This window comes from Schistocerca serialis, chromosome 12 (genome assembly GCF_023864345.2).
Source record: "Schistocerca serialis cubense isolate TAMUIC-IGC-003099 chromosome 12, iqSchSeri2.2, whole genome shotgun sequence".
NCBI classification, from domain to species: Eukaryota; Metazoa; Arthropoda; class Insecta; order Orthoptera; family Acrididae; genus Schistocerca; species Schistocerca serialis.
The window spans coordinates 33,584,852-33,608,126 of NC_064649.1; the positions used below are offsets into that span (position 1 = coordinate 33,584,852).

The window sequence follows — 23,275 nt, forward strand, 5'->3', positions numbered from 1 at the left end:
GCAGCGACATCAGGGGTTCCATGTGATTCCAAGGCCACCGAAGTAGGCATAGGTCTCACCACAGTTGCCCCAACGCCACTACGAGCCGACGCCTGCGCCTCGAGCTCGATGAGCCTAACAGACAAAGCCTCCACCTGCCCCCGAAGAGTGGCCAATTCTCCTTGCGTCCGCTCACAACAATAAAAATTAGTAGACTGCCAAATAACATTGTAAATTTAATAAAATTTCATCCGACTACATGTACTTTCCCCATTATATCAGTTGTAATATAAGTAATAAAGAAAATGACTGTGTTGAAAACAAAAAAAAAATGACAAACGCAACTCGATCCAACGATCCATCGGCTTGAACGCCAATCACTTTTTTTTTTTTTTTAAATTGTTCTATATTGCACGTTGAATGTGTTCAGGGCGGACGTCCTATGACACCCATTCAGTTTTTCGATGATCCGTTCGCTCAGTTTTTTTTATTGTAAAGAGTGGCTAACGCGCTGACCGAACACGCTGAGCTACCGTGCCGTCACCACTTGGCTGAAATCACTTCATCGTTAAAATGGCCACGCACAGATATACCGGGTGATCAAAAAGTCAGTATAAATTTGAAAACTGAATGAATCACGGAATAATGTAGATAGAGAGGTACAAATTGACACACATGCTTGTAATGACATGGGGTTTTATTAGAACCAGAAAAATACAACAGTTCAAAAAATGTCCCACAGATGGCGCTTCATCTGATCAGAATAGCAATAATTAGCATAACAAAGTAAGACAAAGCAAAGATGATGTTCTTTACAGGAAATGCTCAGTATGTCCACCATCATTCGTCAACAATAGCTGTAGTCGAGGATTTCATTTATTTATCGTATGACAATACAGACACATAAGAAAGAAACAGATAAATCACTAATATAGCAAACGTTAATAATTGCAAACAAACATTACTAATATAACACAGTTTAAGGATTACAAACAAACATCAAGTCTATTAATATAATCTATCGACTCTGGAGTAGCGAGCAGGAAGTCGTCGGTGCTCCCATTATAGGCTCTTCTGGAACACTCTTCAACAATGTGGCTGATGGTCTGACTTTCTCCGCAGTCAAACTGAGGGGATGGTATTTTACCCCATTTATACAGGGATTAAGCACATCTCTCATGACGAGTTCTAATCCTATTTAGAGTGGACCACGTTTTGCGTGGTAGGTCAAAACCAGGAAGCTTTTGTGTGATGCAAGGCACGTTATGATTTTGCCATGCGTTCCATTTTTCAGACCATGCGTTTGTGATACTGAAACCTTCTTGTGCACAGTTCCTTGCTGTTCTTGTTGGCGGTTCCTAGATCGAAGCCTATTAGCGTTTGCAGCCTCAATGTCTTGGTGGATTGGCAGGCTTCGACGAATGATGTGGACAGCACTGTAAAGCATGTCCGGAGTTATGGTGAGGCATTGGCGTCGGATGTTGTCTTTCAGCATCCCTAGAGATGTCGGTCGATCATGATACACTTGCGACTTCAGGTAACCCCAAAGCCAATAATCGCACGGACTGAGGTCTGGGGACCTGGGAGGCCAAGCATGACGAAACAGGCGGCTGAGCACACGATCATCACCAAACGACGCGCGCAAGAGATCTTTCAAGCGTCTAGGAATATAAGGTGGAGCGCCATCCTGCATAAACATCGTACGTTCCAGCAGGTGTTTATGAGCCAGGGTGGGGATGATGCGATTCTGTAACATATCGGCGTGCCTCTCACCCGTCACCGTAGCAGTTAAAAAACCAGAATCACGCATTTCCTCGAAGAAAAAAGGCCCGATAACGGTAGATGTGCTAAATCCAACCCGTACTGTGACTTTCTCGTCGTAAAATGGAGTTTCCACGACAGTTCTAGGATTTTCGGTAGCCCAAATTCTGCAGTTCTGGGCGTTGACAGACCCTCGGAACGTGAAATGAGCTTCGTCGGTCCGCAACACGTTACTCAACCTATCGTCATCTTCCGCCATCTTTTGAAACGCCCACACCGCAAAGACCTTCGCTTCACTAAATCGCCAGGTAACAGTTCATGATGCCGATGGATTTTGTACGTTTAGCATCGGAGGGTACGCCTAAGTGCCAACCAAACGGTAGTGTATGGAATGCCGGTGCGACGTGCGACTGCACGAGCGCTGACTTCCCCGTCCATAGACGAACCCGCTACAGTTTCCATTTCTTCATGAACTGTCTCAGCATCATTACGCCTTGTGCTCGGTCGGCCACTACGGGGTCTACCGTCTAAACAACCCGTGGCTTAGAACTTCGAAATCACTCTCGCCACAGCTGCATTTTTCAACGGACCTTTACCCGTTCGAATCTCCTTCCTATGGCGATGGGATCATAACGCTGGACTAGCACATTCCCCATTCTGATAATACAGCTTCACTAAAAGCGCCTTTTCAGGTAACGTCAACATGCTGCGACTGCTGGCGCATCTGATTCTCTCTCTCATTACAACTCCGTTTATACACGATTGTCATGCGCAGTCACTGATGTTTTGCTGTCCAGCGCCATCCGTCGGACATTTTGTGAACTTCGTGTTTTTTTTGGTTCTAATATAACCCCATGTCATTCTAAGCATGTGTGTCAATGTTTACTTCTCTATCTACATTATTCCGTGGTTTATTAAGTTTTCAAATTTTTACTGATTTTTTGATACCCGGTATTACTACGCCTCCAAGTCAAGTACGCAGGTCAGTACAAAAGATAGTGAATTTTCGTGAAGGTTTGACTCATGAAGGCTTGACCTCTAGTGTGTCAGAATCTTTCAGAAAGTTTATAACTCTCGAAATAATGAAGATTATCGTGGACTATACAAATCACGAAGCCCGTAATAAGAACTTACAACTTATGACCATAGTAGAAATGTACGCCTTCATTGGTATTTTGCAACTCATGGTCCCAAATAATGACACTAGATTGCCCCTTGAGGACTTATGGGGGAAAGTACTGGGAAAGAATATCTAAACAGCTACAATGAGTCGTATTCGATGTGGAGAACTTCCGTCCCTGATTAGATTTGATGATAAAGAAACAAGAACCGAAAGACGAAAGCAGGTTAAGTTTTTCCCTCTTCGTGAAGTTTTCGACAAAAGTGACGAAATGTTTGTGAAATACGATCGATGAAATGCTCTCCATATTTCGAGGAAGATGCCCCTTTAAGGTCTTTATGAAAGACAAGCCTGAGAAGTATGGTATATTGATTAGGATGTTATCAGATGCTCATACCCGTTATATTCTAAAAAAGGAGGTCTATGCAGGGATGGATGAACGACCTGCCGAGGAACGGAGAGCAAAGGCAGTTGTTAGATACCTAGTGAATCCGCTGGCAAGAAGTGGAAGAAATATAACAACAGATCGTTCTTATACATCCATAGACCCAGCCGAGGAGCTTTACAATGATGACAAGTTTGGTGGGAACACTGAAGAGTAACAGAAAGCACATACCAGAACAGCTAAAGAAGACGCAGGATCGAGAGCTATATTCCTCTAAGTTCTTATTCACGGATCCGAAAACAGGCAACGCACCAGTGACCTTGGTTTCATACATCTCCAAACTTAAGCCTACTAAGAATCTCCCACTTCTTTCCACACAACACAATGATAACAATGTGGATGAGTCGACAGAGAAAAAAAGACAAACATCAATCTCTACTGTAATGAAATCAAAGGACGCATAGACAGCATTGATCAAGTGACGCGACATCATTCAGTAAAACGAGGGACGAGAAGGTAGCCATTATCTCTCTTTTTCACCTTGATAGACATTGCATGTCTCAATGTTGGAACAATCTTCATGATAAACAACCCAAACTGGAATAAGAAGAAGCATAATGTAAGAAGGCTGTGTCTGCTGGAATTACATCAACAGCTCGTTAGGCCAGCTGTGGGAGATGGATAAAAGACTATCATGGATTTACAAAAGCCTATCATCTTTGCAATGGAAAGTGTTCTAGGGAAAACGCTGCCCAGCTTTACTGCAACTGTTCAAACTGTTGAATTTTATTCAAGAGGAAGATGTCACGTCTGTCTGAAGAATAAAAACTCTAAAACGAAAAAAGACAAGATGACAAAAGTGTCTATAGTTTGTTGCAGGTGTTCCAAGTATGTGTGTTGCACTCATTCTGCAAAAACAATCATATGCAAAGGTTGTGAAATTGAAAGTGAAGGTGAGTAGGAGGGAAAAACTCAATTGTGATTTCTGACTCTGATTTTCTGTTTTCTTATTTGTTGTTTGCTATTGTACTTTCTTTTGTGATTTCGTAATATAAGACTGATGTATATGAAAGTGTTAGTTACATGATAAAAATATAAAAATATTTCCCATATTCATTACCTTATTTATTGTATTTGTGTATGTTATAATGTTACTGATAACTGTGGAAAGTGTGTTGAAATCTGGTAAAGAAATTCATAGTTCATTAAATAATCAAAACAAAACAAACAAAAAAAAAAAACAAAATGTTAAAAAGTGAAAAGAATGTGAGGGAAATTTTTGTTCCTCCCCCCCGCCCTTGGACTTCAGTGTGACAGATACGAGCTTAGTAGTGCTAGGGTTAATCATTATGTGACATATTATTATATCACTAGTCATAATATCAATAAGTGAACACAAAAATTGAAGTACCGATTTTTAATATTAATTGTACAAGGATGCCAATGATCTAATATAATTCGAAAGTACTTTGCGTAAAGAAAAAATAATGTGTGTACGTAGCTGTTAAGAGTGGTAAAAGGAAGTGGAAGCTTTCACGTTCGTAACACTGATGTGTACATTCTCTACCTCGCATTAAAATCTCCTGTACCTGAACATCGAAAATTTAAGAGCTATCAAGCTCTGCCCTGCGCACAGATCAGATACTATGGTCGAAATGGGACACAAAAATAACATTTCGTGAAATCGCATTCTAGGGCTTTCATGTTTACGTGATTCATTTGCAGTAAAACCACCTGTATCTTTCCGTGCGAGCTCTGATTTCCCTTATTTTATTATGATGATCGTTTCTCCCTGTCTAGGTCGGCGTCAACAAAATATTTTCGCGTTTGGAGGAGAAAGTTGGTGACTGAAATTTTCGTGAGAAGATTCCGCCGCAACGAAAAACTCCATTGTTTTAATGATATATCATGACTGTTGTATAATGTCCGTGACACTCTCTCCATTGTTTCGCGTTAATACGAAACGTATTGCTTTTCTTTGAACTTCCTCGATGTACTCCGTTAATCCTACCTGGTAAGAATCCCACACCACGCAGCAGTACTGTAAAAGAGGACGGATAAGCGTAATATAGGCAGTCTCTTTAGTAGATTTGTTACATTTTCTAAGTGTTCTGCCAATAAAACGCAGTCTTCGGTTAGCCTTCCCCCGCAACATTTTCTATGTGCTCTTTCCAATTTAAGTTGTTCGTAATTGTAATACCTAGGTATTTAGTTGAATTTACGGCTTTTAGATTAGACTGATTATTCGTGTAATCGAAGTTCAACGGATTCATTTCAGCACTCATGGGGATGACCTCACACTTTTCATTATTTTGGATCAACTGCCAATTTTCACACCACACAGATATCTTTTCTATATCGTTTTGCAATTCATTTTCATCTTCTGATAACTGTACTAGACAATAAACTACAGTATCATCTGCAAACAACCTAAAACGGCGTTTATATAACAGGGAACAACAGAGGACCTATAACACTTCCTTGCGGATCGCCAGAAATCACTTCTGTTTTACTCGATGACTTTCCGTCAATTGCTACGAACTGTGACCTCTCTGACAGAAAATTACTAATCCAGTCACATAAATGAGACAATATTCCATAAGCACGGAATTTCACTACGAGCCGGTTGTGTGGTACATTGTCAAAAGCTTTCTGGAAATGTAGAAATACGGAATCAATTTCAAATCCCTTGTCAATAGCACTCTACATTTCGTGTGAGTAAAGAGCTGGTTGTGTTTCACATGAACGATGTTTTTCTAAATCCGTGTTGACTGTGTGTCAATAGACTTCCCTTCGAGGTAATTCATAATTTTAGAACACAACATATGTTCCAAAATCCTACTGCATATCGACGTTAATGATACAAGCCTGTAATTTAGTGGGTTACTACCACTACCATTTTTTTAATATTGGTGCGAACTGTGCAATTTTGAGTACTGATCTTTCGTCGAGGGAGTGGTAGTATATGACTGGATCTATTGCATCAGGATTCTCGGAAAGGAACCTAATTGGTATACAGTCTGGACCGGAAGACTTGCTTTTATAAAGCGATTTAAGTTGTTTCTCTATTCCGAGGATATCTACTTCTAAGTTACTCATGTTGGCAGCTGCTCTTGAAGCGAATTCTGGAATATTTACTTCGTCTTATTTGGTGACGTAATTCCGGAAGGCTGTGTTTAGTAACTCTGCCAGTGTAAGATTAACTAGCGTAACGATTTTATGCTTTCAGTCCACTAATTACTTCGAGGAAAATCCTTATTCACGTCGAATGATTTGTAAGGCTCAGAAAAGAATTTCTGTAGTTGAGCAACAATATTTCAAGTTACGGAAGATTAGTTCGCCTCGAGAGCTCGAGGCCAGCAGCTGTTTCGTCGTCTCGTAGTTTTGTTTTGTGACAACGTTGCGTTGCTATGTCTCAATAATCAGTAGTAAGCAGGTCATGTCAGATGGCAAGAGAATTTTTATGTGGTCTGATGCCATAGGGAAACAGTCGTGCTCAGCGACGGTATTCCCTTCGAGTGGTAAAGGGTACAGCAATCAGTTGACAACGGTATTCATCGTATACCCACTGTAAGTATCGGTCACTGCGTGGCTGTCACTGCGTGGCTGTCTTCAGTACAGTAAACGTAATTTACACTACTGGCCATTAAAATTGCTACACCACGAAGATGACGAGCTACAGACGCGAAAATTAACCGACAGGAAGAAGATGCTGTGATATGCAAATGATTAGCTTTTCACAGCATTCACACAAGGTTGGCGCCGGTGGCGAGACCTACAACGTGCTCACATGAGGAAAGGTTCCAACCGATTTCTCATACACAAACAGCAGTTGACCGGCGTTGCCTGGCGAAGCGTTGTTGTGGTGCCTCGTGTAAGAAGGAGTATTGCGTACCATCACGTTTCCGAGTTTGATAAAGGTCGGATTGTAGCCTGTCGCGATTGCGGTTTATCTTATCGCGACATTGCTGCTCGCATTGGTCGAGATCCAATGACTGTTAGCAGAATATGGAATCGGTGGGTTCAGGAGGGTAATACGGAACGCCGTGCTGGATCCCAACGGCCTCGTATCACTAGCAGCCGAGATGACAGGCATCTTATCCGCATGGCTGTAACGGATCGTGCAGCCACGTCTCGATCCCTGAGTCAACAGATGGGGACGTTTGCAAGTCGGCAACCATCTGCACGGACAGTTAGACGACGTTTGCAGCAGCATGGGCTACCAGCTCGCAGACCGTGGCTGCGGTTACCCTTGACACTGCATCACAGACAGGGGCGCCTGCGATGGTGTACTCGACGACGAACCTGGGTGCACGAATGACAAAACGTCATTTTTTCGGATGAATTCAGATTGTGTTTACAGCATCATGATGGTCGCATCCGTGTTTGGCGACATCGCGGTGAACGCACATTGGAAGCGTGTATTCGTCATCGCCATACTGGCGTATCACCACGCGTCACGGTATGGGGTGCCATTGGTTACACGTATCGGTCACCTCTTGTTCGCATTGACGGCACTTTGAACAGTAGACGTTACATTTTAGATGTGTTATAACCTGTGGCTCTACCCTTCATTCGATCCCTGCGAAACCCTACATTTCAGCAGGATAATGCACGACCGCATGTTGCAGGTCCTGTACGGGCCTTTCTGGATACAGAAAATGTTCGACTGCTGCCCTGTCCAGCATATTCTCCAGATCTCTCACCAATTGAAAACGTCTGGTCAATGGTGGCCGAGCACCTGGCTCGTCACAATACACCAGTCACTACTCTTGGTGAACTGTGGTATCGTGTTCAAGCTGCATGGGCAGCTGTACCTGTACACGCCATCCAAGCTCTGTTTGACTCATTGCTCAGGCGTATCAAGGCCGTTATTACGGCCAGAGATGGTTGTTCTGGGTACTGATTTCTCAGAGTCTACGCACCCAAATTGCGTGAAACTGTAATCACATATCAGTTCTAGTATAATATATTTGTCCAATGAACACCCGTTATCATATGCATTTCTTCTGGTGTAGCAATTTTAATATCCATTAGTGTAAAACATCAAAAACATTTGTATATGCTCACAGTCCCAACTGAACTATTCACGTCAGAGATTGTGTTCATACGTCTCGTGAAATGGGTTTGGAACACTTGCGCAGAGGGCCGCTTCTGTGGAGGGACGTTTCTGCCGAACTTGCGGCTCGTTCTGGGAGAAGCGACTTTTCACAGGTAGCAGACATCCATACTAAGAAGTCTTGTGAGTTGGTGAATGTGTAACCGAAAAATTGCCTAAGTGTCTTGGGCTCCGCAGAAATAACAATAGATTCAATTTCCCCATAACTATCGCAAACTAACGCGAAGATCAGAGGGAATAGTGCAGATACAAAACTTTACCGACAGTCATTCTTCCCGCGCACAGTTGAGGATGGGAAAAACGGACCGGCTAAATCCGATATCGGTAGTTTAGTTGTGTGCTCTAAGCTATAACAGGTATCGTTTTATTTTGTACTAGTAACCGGATTAAAACAACGAAATATGAATTAGCCACAGCAGCAATCCTAACATTTTTAGTTTTTAATCTAAACAACAGTTTTTATTCATAAAGTTTCGATTGTTTTGAAATATTGCTTTATTATAGAAAAATCGGAAAAGCAACCAGAGCAATTTAATAACGATGCAGATAGATCAACAAACACATGGCATAAGAATTGCTACAGCGTTGCTGAGACAATAATGTACCTGTTTCTACGCGGCGTGGCCTATTAGATGCTACACGTGTGTATGCAGTGTGGTTGGTTGGTTGGTTTGGGGAAGGAGACCAGACAGCGAGGTCATCGGTCTCATCGGATTAGGGAAGGACGGGGAAGGAAGTCGGCCGTGCCCTTTGAAAGGAACCATCCCGGCATTTGCCTGGAGCGATTTAGGGAAATCACGGAAAACCTAAATCAGGATGGCCGGACGCGGGATTGAACCGTCGTCCTCCCGGATGCGAGTCCAGTGTCTAACCACTGCGCCACCTCGCTCGGTATATGCAGTGTCCAAGCCTTGTTCCACGTGGTCTATAAAGTAATTTCTGGTCATTGTCATTGGATATCTGTTGTATTACATAATTGGCCATTCCTACTCTGGAAGTATTTTACAAAGTGCGCTATCAATGAAGCACAATGCTTTATTTGCTTTAAAAGATTAAAAACTGGAGGCGTCGCCATGAACTTTCGTCATCACGTAAGGAGAATACTTAAAACTTTACAATTCATTACAGTTTACGACAGAAATAGACGGTGCTGACCTGCTGCCTGTGTGTATACAATATGCCTTTATCTGTTTGTATCCTTGAAAAGGATCAGATTAACACGAAAAACGAAGCTCTTCGACCTCAGTTTTCACCGTTTAGCACTGCGGAAATAGCGTTATGAGCCTCGATTACAACATGATTCTTGAGCACAGTTTCAAAATATTAGAATCAATAGGAGAACACTGGTGATGTTTTGTAGTATTTTTTTTTTTCGACCACGTCTCGCTTATTGAGAAGAGCAGTGAACGGTAAACTGACTACGCTTTCTTTTATTTCCATGCTTCATTTAATATTTTGATTCTATGTATCTTGAAACTGAGGGAGCCAAAATTTCTTCAATCTTAGTTCAATTTCTATGTTTATTACAGAAAATAATGGGAATAAAAACCTGTTTTTATTGCGGTCTTCAGTCCTGAGGCTGGTTTGATGCAGTTCTCCATGCTACTCTATCCTGTGCAAGCTTCTTCATCTCCCAGTACCTACCGCAACCTACATCCTTCTGAATCAGCTTGGTGTATTCATCTCATGGTCTCCCTCTACAATTTTTACCTTCCGCGCTGCCCTCCAATACTAAATTGGTGATCCCTTGATGCCTCAGAACACGTCCTACCAACCGATCCCTTCTTCTAGTTTAGTTGTGCCACAAACTTCTCTTCTCCCCAAACCTATTCAATACCTCCTCATTAGTTATATAACCTACCCATCTAATCTTCAGCATTCTTCTGTAGCACCACATTTCGAAAGCTTCTATTCTCTTCTTGTCCAGACTAGTTATCGTCCATGTTTCACTTCCATACATGGCTACACGCCATGCTAATACTTTCAGAAACGACTTCCTGACACTTAAATCTATACTCGATGTTAACAAATTTCTCTTCTTCAGAAACGCTTTCCTTGCCATTGCCAGTCTACATTTTATATCCTCTCTACTTCGACCATCAGCAGTTATTTTGCTCCCCAAATAGCAAAACTCCTTTACTGCTTTAAGTGTCTCATTTCCTAATCTAATTCCCTCAGCATCACCCAACTTAATTCGACTACATTCCATTATCCTCGTTTGCTTTTGTTGATATTCATCTTATATCCTCCCTTCAAGACACTATCCATTCCGTTCAACTGCTGTTCCAAGTCCTTTGCTGTCTCTGACAGAATTACAATGTCACCGGCGAACCTCAATGTTTTTATTTCTTCTCCATGGATTTTAATACCTACTCCGAATTTTTCTTTTGTTTCCTTCACTGCTTGCTCAATATACAGATTGAATAACATCGGGGATAGGCTACAACCCTGTCTTACTCCCTTCCCAACCACTGCTTCCCTTTCATGCCCCTCGGCTCATGTAACTGCCATCTGGTTTCTGTACAAATTATAAATAGCCTTTCGCTCCCTGTATTTTACCCCTGCCACCTTTAGAATTTGAAAGAGAGTATTCCAGTCAACATTATCAAAAGCTTTCTCAAAGTCTACAAATGCTAGAAACGTAGGTTTGCCTTTCCTTAATCTTTCTTCTAAGATAAGTCGTAAGGTCAGTATTGCCTCACGTGTTCCAACATTTCTACGGAATCCAAACTGATCTTCCGCGAGGTTGGCTAATACCAGTTTTTCCATTCGTCTGTAAATAATTCGCGATAGTATTTTGCAGATGTGGCTTATTAAACTGATAGTTCGGTAATATTCACATCTGTCAACGCCTGCTTTCTTTGGGATTGGAATTATTATATTCTTCTTGAAGTCTGAGGGTATTTCGCCTGTCTCATACATTTTGCTCACCAGATGGTGGAGTTTTGTCAGTTCTGGCTCTCCCAAGGCTGTCAGTAGTTCTAATGGAATGTTGTCTACTCCAGGGGCCTTGTTTCGACTCAGGTCTTTCAGTGCTCTGTCAAACTCTTCACGCAATATCATATCTCCCATTTCATCTTCATCTACATCCTCTTCCACTTCCATAATATTGTACTCAAGTACATCGCCCTTGTATAGACCCTCTATATACTCTTTCCACCTTTTTGCTTTCCCTTCTTTGCTTAGAACTGAGTTTTCATCTGAGCTCTTGATATTCATACAAGTCGTTCTCTTTTCTCCAAAGGTCTCTTTAATTTTCCTGTAGGCAGCATCTGTCTTACCCCCAGTGATATGCGCTTCTACATCCTTACATTTGTCCTCTAGCCATCCCTGCTTACCCATTTTGCACTTCCTGTCGATCTCATTTTTGTGACGTTTGTATTCCTTTTTGCCTGCTTCAATTACTTCATTTTTGTATTTTCTGCTTTCATCAATTAAATTCAATATTTCTTCTGTTACTCAAGGATTTCTACTAACCCTCGTCTTTTTACATACTTGATCCTCTGCTGCCTTCACTACTTCATAAAAACATAAAAACCTAAAACGACTTATTTCAGTAACCTGCTATTTTGAGCAGTTTCAACAGTCAGGTTAAACTGGCGTTGAAAAAAAATCGATATAACCGAAAACCGGTTGTTTCAGCGGTAATCGCCATCCCTATGTGCCATCCGTGAATGGAATCCCGTAGGGGAAACACGCGTAATGGGGGTACCAGAAATACCCTCCGCCACACACCGTAATGTGGCTTGCGGCGTGGAAACAGATGTGGAACACAAACGTATGAGCGTGGAGGAAGTTGTACGTGGAAGCGTTCTGCGTCAGTCAGCTGTGGACGTTGAGGAATGAGGCTCGTGGTGTGGGAGAAAGCGTGCTGCCATTATTACTCATCTCCTCCCGCTGCTTCTGCTGTGACGTAACACCGGGTCCCTTGATTAGTTAACGCCGCGACTGGAAATCGCGTAACAGAGACGCTACCGTGTTTACTTGAAGGAATTGTCCTGGGGCGGAAGCGAGCAGCTAGAAGCGTTCGGAGCTTGCGGCAACACTAGCTTACAGTTTCGATGCAATTAATCCACGGTTCCGCGCTGTTTGCTGTGGAGTAATTTGGAAACGTGGAAGACTTGTTTAACGAAGCGTCGGCGGCGATATCATTAGAGACGCAACACTGGCTGAAGTTGTACCTACAGAAGATGTGGTACAAAACTGTTAAGGGTGCGTTTACCCAAAATGTATTTTACGGCAATATGTGTTCGCTATAGTCTTGCCATCAACATCTCTCCCACGAACTGCAATGCACGGTAGTTTTTTTGGGATGGGCAGGCGATGTTGATGATGGATCAGCCAACTACAGGCAGCTGCCGACGTATTGTTCACGTGTGGCCGGTGTTGTCCACCAACGGTGCAGAATGTTACGTATTGCCGGGTAATATGTACTAGGTCTGTTGATAAAATATCCATATATGGACACATTTCCCAAAAAAGTACCGATACATATCGGCGATATTATTCGCACTAACGTCTGCAGCTCGTGGTCGTGCGGTAGCCTTCTCGCTTCCCGCGCCCGGGTTCCGGGGTTCGATTCCCGGGGGGTCAGGAATTTTCTCTGCCTCGTGATGACTGGGTGTTCTGTGATGTCCTTAAATTAGTTAGGTTGAAGTAGTTCTAAGTTCTAGGGGACTGATGACCATAGATGTTAAGTCCCATAGCGCTCAGAGCCATTAGACCCTTTTTTTCGCACCAACATATAGATATCAAAATGGCAATATCGGGTGCCAATATTTCTATTTTACGTTTCATTTTCTTCGCAATTTTCGGTAAATAATTGAAATAGTTTTTTTATAAATTGTAGTAGAACATAATTTTACTTCCGGTGTGTGATGGAGTCTTAATACTTTTTGAGCTTTGATCCCGTCCAGTCTTCCTCTCTGTGTCAAGCAAGTATAGGTGGCACAAAAGAAGTCCGATTGGACTGGGAAGGGGGGAGGGGGGGGGGAGGCGGTGTGAATAAAATAACAAGATTTCCGGTGTGAAGAAGTGGCACACCACTTGCGATAAAAAATAATTTTTAACGCAACTAGTGTGTTATTTTTTCATATCGGCAGCAGCCTTTTCGGTAGTTGCAGGGGAAACAGTCTGGATGATTGACTGACCTGGCCTTGTAACATCAACCAAAACGGCCTTGCTGTGCTGGTACTGCAAACGGCTGAAGGCAAGGGGAAACTATAGCCGTAATTTTTCCCAAAGGCATGCAGCTTTACTGTATGGTTAAATGATGATGGCGTCCTCTTGGGTAAAATATTCCGGAGGTAAAATAGTCCCCCATTCGGATCTCCGGGCGGGGACTACTCAAGAGGATGTCCTTATCAGGAGAAAGAAAACTGGCGTTCTACGGATCGGAGTGTGGAATGTCAGATCCCTTAATCGGGAAGGTAGGTTAGAAAATTTAAAAAGAGAAATGGATAGCTTAAAGCTAGATATATTGGGAATCAGTGAAGTTCGGTGGCAGGAGCAACAAGTCTTCTGGTCACGTGAATACAGGGCTATAAATACAAAATCAAATCGGGGTAATGCAGGATTAGGTTTAATAATGACTCAAAAAAAAAATAAGAGCGCGTGTAAGCTACTACATAGCATAGTGAACGCTTTATTGTAGTCAAGATAGACACAAAGCCCCCGTCTACCACAGTAGTACAAGTTGATATGCTAGCTAGCTCCGCAGATGACGAAGAGATTGAAGAAATGTATTATGAAATCAAAGGAATTATTCAGGTAGTGAAGGGAGATGAAAATTTTATGGTCATGGGGGACTGCAATTCGATAATAACAAAGGGAAGGAAAAGTGGTAGGTGAGTATGGAATGGGGGTAAGGAATGAGAGAGGAAGACGCCTAATAGAATTTTGCATAGAGCATAACAATCATAGCTAACACTTGGGTTAAGAATTATGAAAGAAGGTTGTATACATGGAAGAAGCCTGGAGATACTAAAAGGTATCATATAGATTATATAATGGTAAGGTTTTCAATTGTAAGACATTTCCAGGAGGAGATGTGGACTGTGACCATAATCTTTTGGTTATGAACTGTAGATTAAAACTGAGAAAACTGCGAAAAGGTGGAAATTAAGGAGATGGGACCTGGATAAACTGAAAGAACCACAGGTTGTAGACAGCATCAGGGACCGATTTACAAGAAGAGGGGAAAGAAATACAGTAGAAGAAGAATCGGTACCTTTGAGAGATGAAATAGTGAAGGCAGCAGGGGATCAAGTAGACAAAAAAACGAAGTCTAATAGAAATCCTTGTGTAACAGAAGAGATATTGAATTTAATTGATGAAAGGACAAAAGATAAAATTGCAGTAAATGAAGCATGCAAAAAGGAATACAAACGTCTCAAAAATGAGATCGACAGAAAGTGCAAAATGACTAAGCAGGGATAGCTAGAGGACAAATGTAAGGATCTACAGGCATATATCACTAGGGGTAAGATAGATACTGCCTATAGGAAAATTGAAGAGACCTTTGGAGAAAAGAGAACGACTTGTATGAATATCAAGAGCTCAGATGGAAACCCTGTTCTAAGCAAAGAATGGAAGGCAGGAAGGTGGAACCAGTGTATATAGAGGGTCTATACAAGGGCGATGACCTTCAGGGCAATATTATTGAAATGGAAGAGGACGCAGATGAAGATGAGATGGGAGATACGGTAAGGCGAGAAGACTTTGACATAGCACCGAAAGACCTAAGCCGAAATAAGGCCGCGGGAGTAGACAACAATCCAGTATAACTACTCATAGCCTTGGGAGAGCCAGCCCTGACAAAATTCTACCATGTTGTCAGCAAGAAGTATGAGACAGGCGAAATACCCTCAGACTTCAAGAAGAATATAATAATTCCAATCCCAAAGAAAGCTAGTGTTGACAGGTGTGAAAATTACCGAACTATCAGTTTAATAAGTCACAGCTGCAATGTACTAACGCGAATTCTTTACAGACGAATGGAAAAACTGGTAGAAGCGGACCTTGGGAAAGATCAGTTCGGTTTCCATAGAAATGTTGGAACACGTGAGGTAATACTGACCCTACGACTTATCTTAGAAGTTATATTAAGGAAAGATAAATCTACGTTTCTAGCATTTGTACACTTAGAGAAAGCTTATGACAATGTTGACTGGAATACTCTCAAATTCTGAAGGTGGCAAGGGTAAAATACAGGGAGCGAAAGGCTATTTACAATTTTTACAGAAACCAGATGGCAGCTATAAGAGTTAAGGAGCACGAAAGGGAAGCAGTGGTTGAGAAAGGTGTGAGACACGGTTGTAGCCTGTCTCCGATGTTATTCAATCTGTATATTGAGCAAGCAGTAAAGGAAACAAAAGAAAATTCATGGAGACGACATAAAAACTTTGAGGTTTGCCGACGACAGTGTAATTCTATCAGAGACAGCAAAGGACCTGGAAGAGCAGCTGAACGGAATGGACAGTGTGTTTAAAGTAGGATATAATGTGAACATCAACAAAAGCAAAACGAGGATAATGGAATGTTTTCGAATTAAATCTGGTGATGCTGATGGAACTAGATTAGGAAATGAGACACTTAAAGTAGTAAAGGAGTTTTGCTATTTGGGGAGCAAAATAACTGATGATGGTCGAAGTAGAGAGGATAAAAACGTTTCTGAAGAAGAGAAGTTTGGTAACATCGAGTATCGATTTAAGTGTCAGGAAGTATTTTCTGAAAGTATTTGTATGGAGTGCAGCCATGCATGGAAGTGGAACATGGACGACAAAGAGCTTAGACAAGAAGAGAACATAAGCTTTCGAAATGTGGTGCTACAGAAGAATGCTGAAGATTAAATGGCTAGATCACGTAATTAATGAGGAGGTACTGAATAGAATTGGGGAGAAAAGGAATTTGTGGCACAACTCGATTAGAAGAATAAATCGGTTGGTGGGACATGTTCTAAGTCATCAAGGGATCATCAATTTAGCATTGGAGGGAAGCGTGGAGGGTAAAAATCGTAGAGGGAGACCAAGGTATAAATACACCAAACAGATTCAGAGAGATGTAGATTGCAGTAGTTACTCGGAGTTGAAGAAGCTTGCACAGTATAGAGTAGGATGGAGAGCTGCATCAAACTAGTCTCTCGACTGAAGACAAAAACAACAACATCGGCATTCTTCAAAACAGTTTTGGAAAATGATGAACAAAATTTTAAATTACTGTGTTGGTCGCGGCGATTGGTGGAGACATGTGAGGGAAATGCTGACGTTATCAGCGCTAGGCGCTACCAGAAGAGGCTGTAACATTTGACTTCACCACGCAAATTCGACAGTACAGTTGATAGGTCGCTGGCGTTTGCAGAAATGAAAAAAACAGGCAAGTCGAGATGAAGTGCTCCGGACAAATCCGATGTGTGACGAAACCGAACAACGTACCCATGGGATACCTTTTAATGTGCGATTTACATGCAGTTACCATTGTTAGCAATATCGTTACCGCCAACCGTGAACGTGCGTGGTTTTGCTTTCAGTTCTTACTCTAAGGTGGTACGCAGGCTGCTAGCTTGTTGATATACAGAATATCTAATAATAAATCGATATTTAAATATACAGCTCTAAAACCGCCGGTTGATTAACAGTATACAGCCCATATTTTTACAGGTCGGTAAGTCGATACTTCCTCCGTCGATGTATCGCTACTTCCTTTCAATTCTTCGCGAGTCGATAGTGATAGTTACTTATTACACAGCTCTACAAAATAAAATATTTTTTTTCGTTGCCAGGGAAGTTTGAACGAAAATGGGATATTGTTATGATACTCATTCCGAGTATATTTGTACTTTTTCCAAATTGGCTCTGGTTTTTGAGATATAGGTTATTTGTGGAAATGAGAGTTTCATGTGGATAATATCGACTGCAGGGTCCATATATGGTGTAATGTATGTGCTACCTGTTTTTAAATTAGTGATATTGTGCTATCTTTATTAAACAATTGTGCTCAGGGAGTGCATCTGCGTGGTTGAGGATTACATCATGCAAACATCACACTGTCAGCATGTGTTCAGTCCTGTTGTGCGGTGCGTGTGTTGCTTGGACAACAAAGTGGATACACAAAGCACCCATGTTTTATCTGCATGTGGGATAGTAGGGCAAAGTACGAACACTGGAAGCAGAAAACATGGCCTCCAAGGGAACATATGGCTGTTGGTGAAGCAAACATCATTAATGAACCTCTGGTTAGTAGGGACAAGATTGTTCTTCCACCATTACATATTAAGTTAGGACTAATGAAGCAATTCACCAAAGCTTTAGACAGAAATGGTAATTGCTTCACATACATCTGCAATACGTTCCCTGGACTCAGTGGTGAAAAACTTAAGGCAGGAATATTTGATGGTCCTCAAATTCGCAGGCTCATCAACGATACCAATTTTACAAATGTCATGACTGTCACTGAAGCATCGGCCTGGAACAGTTTTGTCGCTGTTGTAAAATGTTTTTTGGGCAATCATAAAGCTCCCAATTACGAGGAACTGTTCAAAAACATGCTCACTAACATTCAAAACTTAGGAGCTAACATGAGCATAAAATTGCACTTCCTTCACAGCCACTTGGATCGATTTCCTCGTAATCTAGGTGATTTCAGTGAGGAACAAGGAGAGCGGTTCCATCAAGATATGAAAGGAATAGAGGAAAGATATAAAGGCAGATGGGACAGGCATATGATGGCAGATTATTGCTGGAATCTGCAACGTGACTGTTCTGAAGAGACCTATAAAAGGAAAGCGTGCAGGAAGCCGTTCGTCATGGACGGAAAATGATATACTTATAGAGAAACTTTTCAATTATGTTTTATACGTGGACAAATGCCTATCAGGTTTTCATAGAAGCTATTTATAAAGATTATTTTCTTTTTTCATTGTAGTTTGTAGCGCTCGAGTTCAGTATTAGCAATTTTTTCTAATTTTTTGAATAAATCATGCATTATCTCAAAAACTAGAGCCAAACTGCATAAATGGTTGCTATATTCGTCCTCAGCACCACTAACCCATCCTAAAGCCACTCAAATATTCTTGGCAAGAAAATGAGTGTTGACCAGTGTTATCGATAAATAGGATTGCCGATATTTTTAAAAATATCAAAAGTCCTAATATGTACCTCTGTAAATGCCTCCCTCTCTCAGTGTTACTTCGTCTACCTGACGCCGACAACACTGCAGGGCCAGGTCGCACTGGAACAATATTGTATCGCTTTAGTTAGTAAGATGGACCCTATACATAGAGGCACTCGATTTATCTACAGAGGGGTCCAGAATAACTCTTTCATAGTTCATATTTTGGAAACAAAATGATATATCGTTGCAGTTTTGCGCAGTCCACTGTTCTCTCCACAAATCTTGGCGCGCGCTTTCCAGCAGATGACAGTGCAGAAATGAATGAAGCAAGATAGTCGTTTGAGCAATGCAAGGCCATATTGAAACGGTACTGGAAATACGAAAACATTTTGGAGATACAACGGCAATGGCGTAATGTGTACGGAACTCAGCTACCAGCAGACACAACAATTTATCGTATTCGGGTTAGATCCGAAGTCAACGGTAATATTCAGGATCTGTATAAGGGTAGGTCTGGCAGACCAAAACCAGCAACAAGTCCAGCTTCCAGTGCTGCCGTGTTGCAACTTGTTACTAGGTCGCCGGCCGGGGTGGCCGAGCGCTTCTGGGCGCTACAGTCTGGAACCGCGCGACTGCTGCGGTCGCAGGTTCGAATCCTGCCTCGGGCATGGATATGTGTGATGTCCTTAGGTTAGTTAGGGTTTAAGTAGTTCTAAGTTCTAGGGGACTGATCACCTCAGCAGCTAAGTCCTATAGTGCTCAGAGCCATTTGAACCACCTAAAAAATCTGAGAATCAGGGTGCACGGGAACTCGGGAAAAGCCGATCAAGCGAGCGACGAATTCTGAAGGCTGCACGCTATGAATACGGACGATCCAGATCCAAGGGTGAGGTACTGCAAGTGGTCATGGTTAACAGGGTTGGGGTCATCTGGTCGGACGAGGCGCAATTCAAACTGAACGGTACTGTAACCCGCCGCAACTGCGTGCGACTGGCCTCACGTCGACAAACATGTCAATATACCGCGTGTTATTGTGTAGTATGGTCTGTCATCGCACGATTTGGTGGGCCCATTCTTCTTTGAAGGTACTGTAACTGGTGTGGTGTATCTTCATATAATGCAAACATCGATTTTACCTGCCATGCGAGAGATATGAAAGATTTTACCTACTACAAGATGGCGGTCCGCCTCACTACATACAGATGTCAGGGGCCTGCTTGGATGAAAATCTACCTGGACGATAGACAGATCTAAGGGAGCTGTTGAGTACCCGCCGCGGTCTCCACACCTTACACCTCTTGACTTCTACTTTTGGCAGACCTTGCAAAATGAAGTTTATCAACAGCAGCCAGCTACACTGAACGCAAAACATCGAGGCGTCCTGTTCGGCCATCACACCAGTGACACAGCCGTCGTTGGTCAACAGTTCAGCGGCATCGACATTATTTGGCTGCTAGTAGGGGTCACTTTGAACACTTAAAGTAACTTTGCCCCGTGCAATAATTGTAACGGTATGTCTTTTTGTTCCATTAATAATGACTTCCGTATCAAAAACCGTCTACACTTTTCTGGACCCCTGTGTATTGTCTATGGGAATGCAGGGCAAACGAGACAAACGCGAATTCCAAAATATGATGCCAGCCTGTATGGCCGGAGTTATGGAGAACGGAAAGTAATGGGAGAGAGTCGTGCAATATAGGGCACCTTACAGTACCGACTAGTACTGTGATTTCCATTTCTCCCTCCAACTGGCGGAAGCGTACAGTAAGCAGAAGCAAGCTCGTGTATCCAACGTGCACCAGAGTCGCATATATTCTTCCTCTCTTCAGTGATTTCTCTTGTCTGAGTGCCTGACGCTGTTGCTGTGGCTCTTAGCGCACGAAAGATACACTACTGGCCATTAAAATTGCTACACCACGAAGATGACGTGATACAGACGCGAAATTTAACCGACAGGAAGAAGATGCTGTGATATGAAAATGATTAGCTTTTCAGAGCATTCACACAAGGCTGGCGCCGGTTGCGACACCTACAACGTGCTGACATGAGGAAAGTTTCCAACCGATTTCTCATACACATCAGCAGTTGACCGGCGTTGCCCGGTGAAACGTTGTTCTGATGCCTCGTGTAAGGTGGAGGAATGCGTACCACCACGTATCCGACTTTGATAAAGGTCGGATTGTAGCCTATCGCGATTGCGGTTTATCGTATCGCGACATTGCTGCTCGCGTTGGTCGAGATCCAATGACTGTTAACAGAGTATGGAATCGGTGGGTTCAGGGGGTAATACGGAACGCCGTGCTGGATCCCAACGGCCTCGTATGACTAGCAGTCGAGATGACAGGCATCATATTCGCATGGCTGTAACGGATCGTGCAGCCACGCCAACGGATGGGGACGTTTGCAAGACAACAACCATCTGCACGAACAGTTCGACGACGTTTGCAGCAGCATGGACTATCAGCTCGGAGACCACGGCTGCGGTTACGCTTGAGGCTGTATGACAGACAGGAGCGCCTGCGATGGTGTATTCAGCGACAACCTGGGTGCACGAATGGCAAAACATCTTTTTTGGGGTGAATCCAGGTTCTGTTTACAGCATCATGATGGTCGCATCCGTGTTTGGCGACATCGCGGTAAACGCAGATTGGAAGCGAGTATTCGTCATCGCCATACTGGCGTATCACCAGGCGTGATTGTATGGGGTGCCATTGTTTACACGTCTCGGTCACCTCTTGTTCGCATTGACGGGTCTTTGAACAGTGGACGTTACATTTCAGATATGTTACGACCTGTGGCTCTACCCTTCATTTGATCCCTGCGAAACCCTACATTTCAGCAGGATAATGCACGACCGCATGTTGCAGGTCCTGTAGGGCCTTTCTGGATACAGAAAATGTTCGACTGCTGCCCTGGCCACCACATTCTCCAGATCTCTCACCAACTGAAAACGTCTGGTCAATGGTGGCCGAGCAACTGGCTCGTCACAATACACCAGTCACTACGCTTGGTGAACTGTGGTATCGTGTTGAAGCTGCATGGGCAGCTGTACCTGTACACGCCATCCGAGCTGTGTTTGACTCAATGCCCATGCGTATCAAGACCGTTATTACGGCCAGAGGTGGTTGTTCTGAGTACTGATTTCTCAGGATCTATGCACCCAAGTTGCGTGAAAATGTAATCACATGTCAGTTCTAGTATAATATATTTGTCCAATGAATACACGTTTATCATCTGCATTTCTTCTTGGTGTAGCGATTTTAATGGCTAGTAGTGTACTTTGATGCCTGTAGTATTCGTTTTTAAGATAAGTGCTTAATTTCGTTGCTACGTTATCTATGCTATGCAAGGAATGACATCTAACTAACGTTTCATGATAATTTCTCTAAAAGAATCCTACTATGTGTCGTGCAGTACCAGCCACCCGATTGTCTTTCCGTATTGGCCAGATGAAATTTTAGTTTTTGAACTATGTTTTCTCCTTCTTACTACTTTTCTGATTGGAATTGCGGAAAATGGGAAAAAAGTAGGAGGCAAATGGAATGGACAATGCATGAAAATAGCTGGGAGCTATGTTATGTCCAACAAAATGACCGTGAGTGAGGTTGTTGAAGCGGTTTCAACAATTAAAACGGAGGAAGATAGCCACAGAAGATAAGAGATTAAAAGTAGAGAAAATTAAGTCTGAAAGAGAACTGAAGAAAACTGAAATAAAAAATAAATACGCAAATAAAATAAACACGCCACGGAAAGCCCACTGCAAAGCGACGAAGAAAACTGGAATTTACTGGAAATAATGGGTCAACAGCAGAGACTGAAAAGTGTACTGTGTGTCAAGTCATTTGAAGAAGACTGGGTTCCGTGTACGAAGTGTAGAGGGTGGGCACCTGTTGGATGTGTGGATCAGGGGAATATTTTGTATTTTATTTTCGATCTTCGTAAAACAGTTAGCTAAACATAGGAGTAACAATAAGCCCCTACACTTATATGTTTTATTATTATTTAACAACTTTCAGTGCAGCATTCCATCAACAACCGATGTTATCACAGAGAAGACATTCACAGAGGAGACTTTCTTCAAACCTTGTAATTGTAGTTCTTTTGCTTTCGATGTAATTAAGTACTATAAATGAAAAATAAAATTCATTACATTGCAGTATTCATAGAATACGTCTCGTGGTGAGAGAAAAGTGTATTAATATTCAGGTTAACCACCACAGTTACACAGCAAAGGTAATATCTTTAAGCTGGCCAATAGTGCCTGACTCTCCCCTACACTGCCGAAGAAAAATGCAGTGCCAACAAGGATAAAGTCATTTTATTGACAAGCAATGTGGCAGATAGCTCATCACTGTACGAGCATGCGAGGTGTGTGAGAGAAGCGATGACACTGACAATACTGTGCGCGATCTGGCAACACTGTGTTGTTCTGCTTGTGTAGACTGGTGCATTCGTCCCTTCCCAGATGGTCAGTTCGAGTTTCAGCTCCGTAAAGCGATCACGAAAGTTTTGAGGGCACCATCAGGGATGTCGTATTTATGTCATGTGTTACGAAAACGGACCAGCTGAATTCAGAGTAACGACATCCAATCAAGTTTTGTGTTAAACTTGGGAACTCCGCGAGTGCGACATTTGAACAGTTGGAACAGGCCTATGGGGAACATTTCTTATCCAGGGTACAAGTTTTTGGCTGGTATACATCATTTATGGGAGGCCAAGAAAAGGCTGAAGATGAATCTCGCTCGCTGAGACGTCTGTGTGCTCTTGTGAGATCAGACCGACGTTGAACATTAAGGATGAT

At 42.5% G+C, this 23,275-nt stretch overlaps 1 long non-coding RNA gene across 1 annotated transcript in view; it reads left to right on the forward strand.

The window, feature by feature from the left end:
* LOC126428085 (uncharacterized) overlaps positions 1–23,275 on the forward strand; it is a 101,705-nt gene that overhangs the window by 77,810 nt on the left and 620 nt on the right. The gene's annotated exons all lie outside the window — the stretch shown is intronic.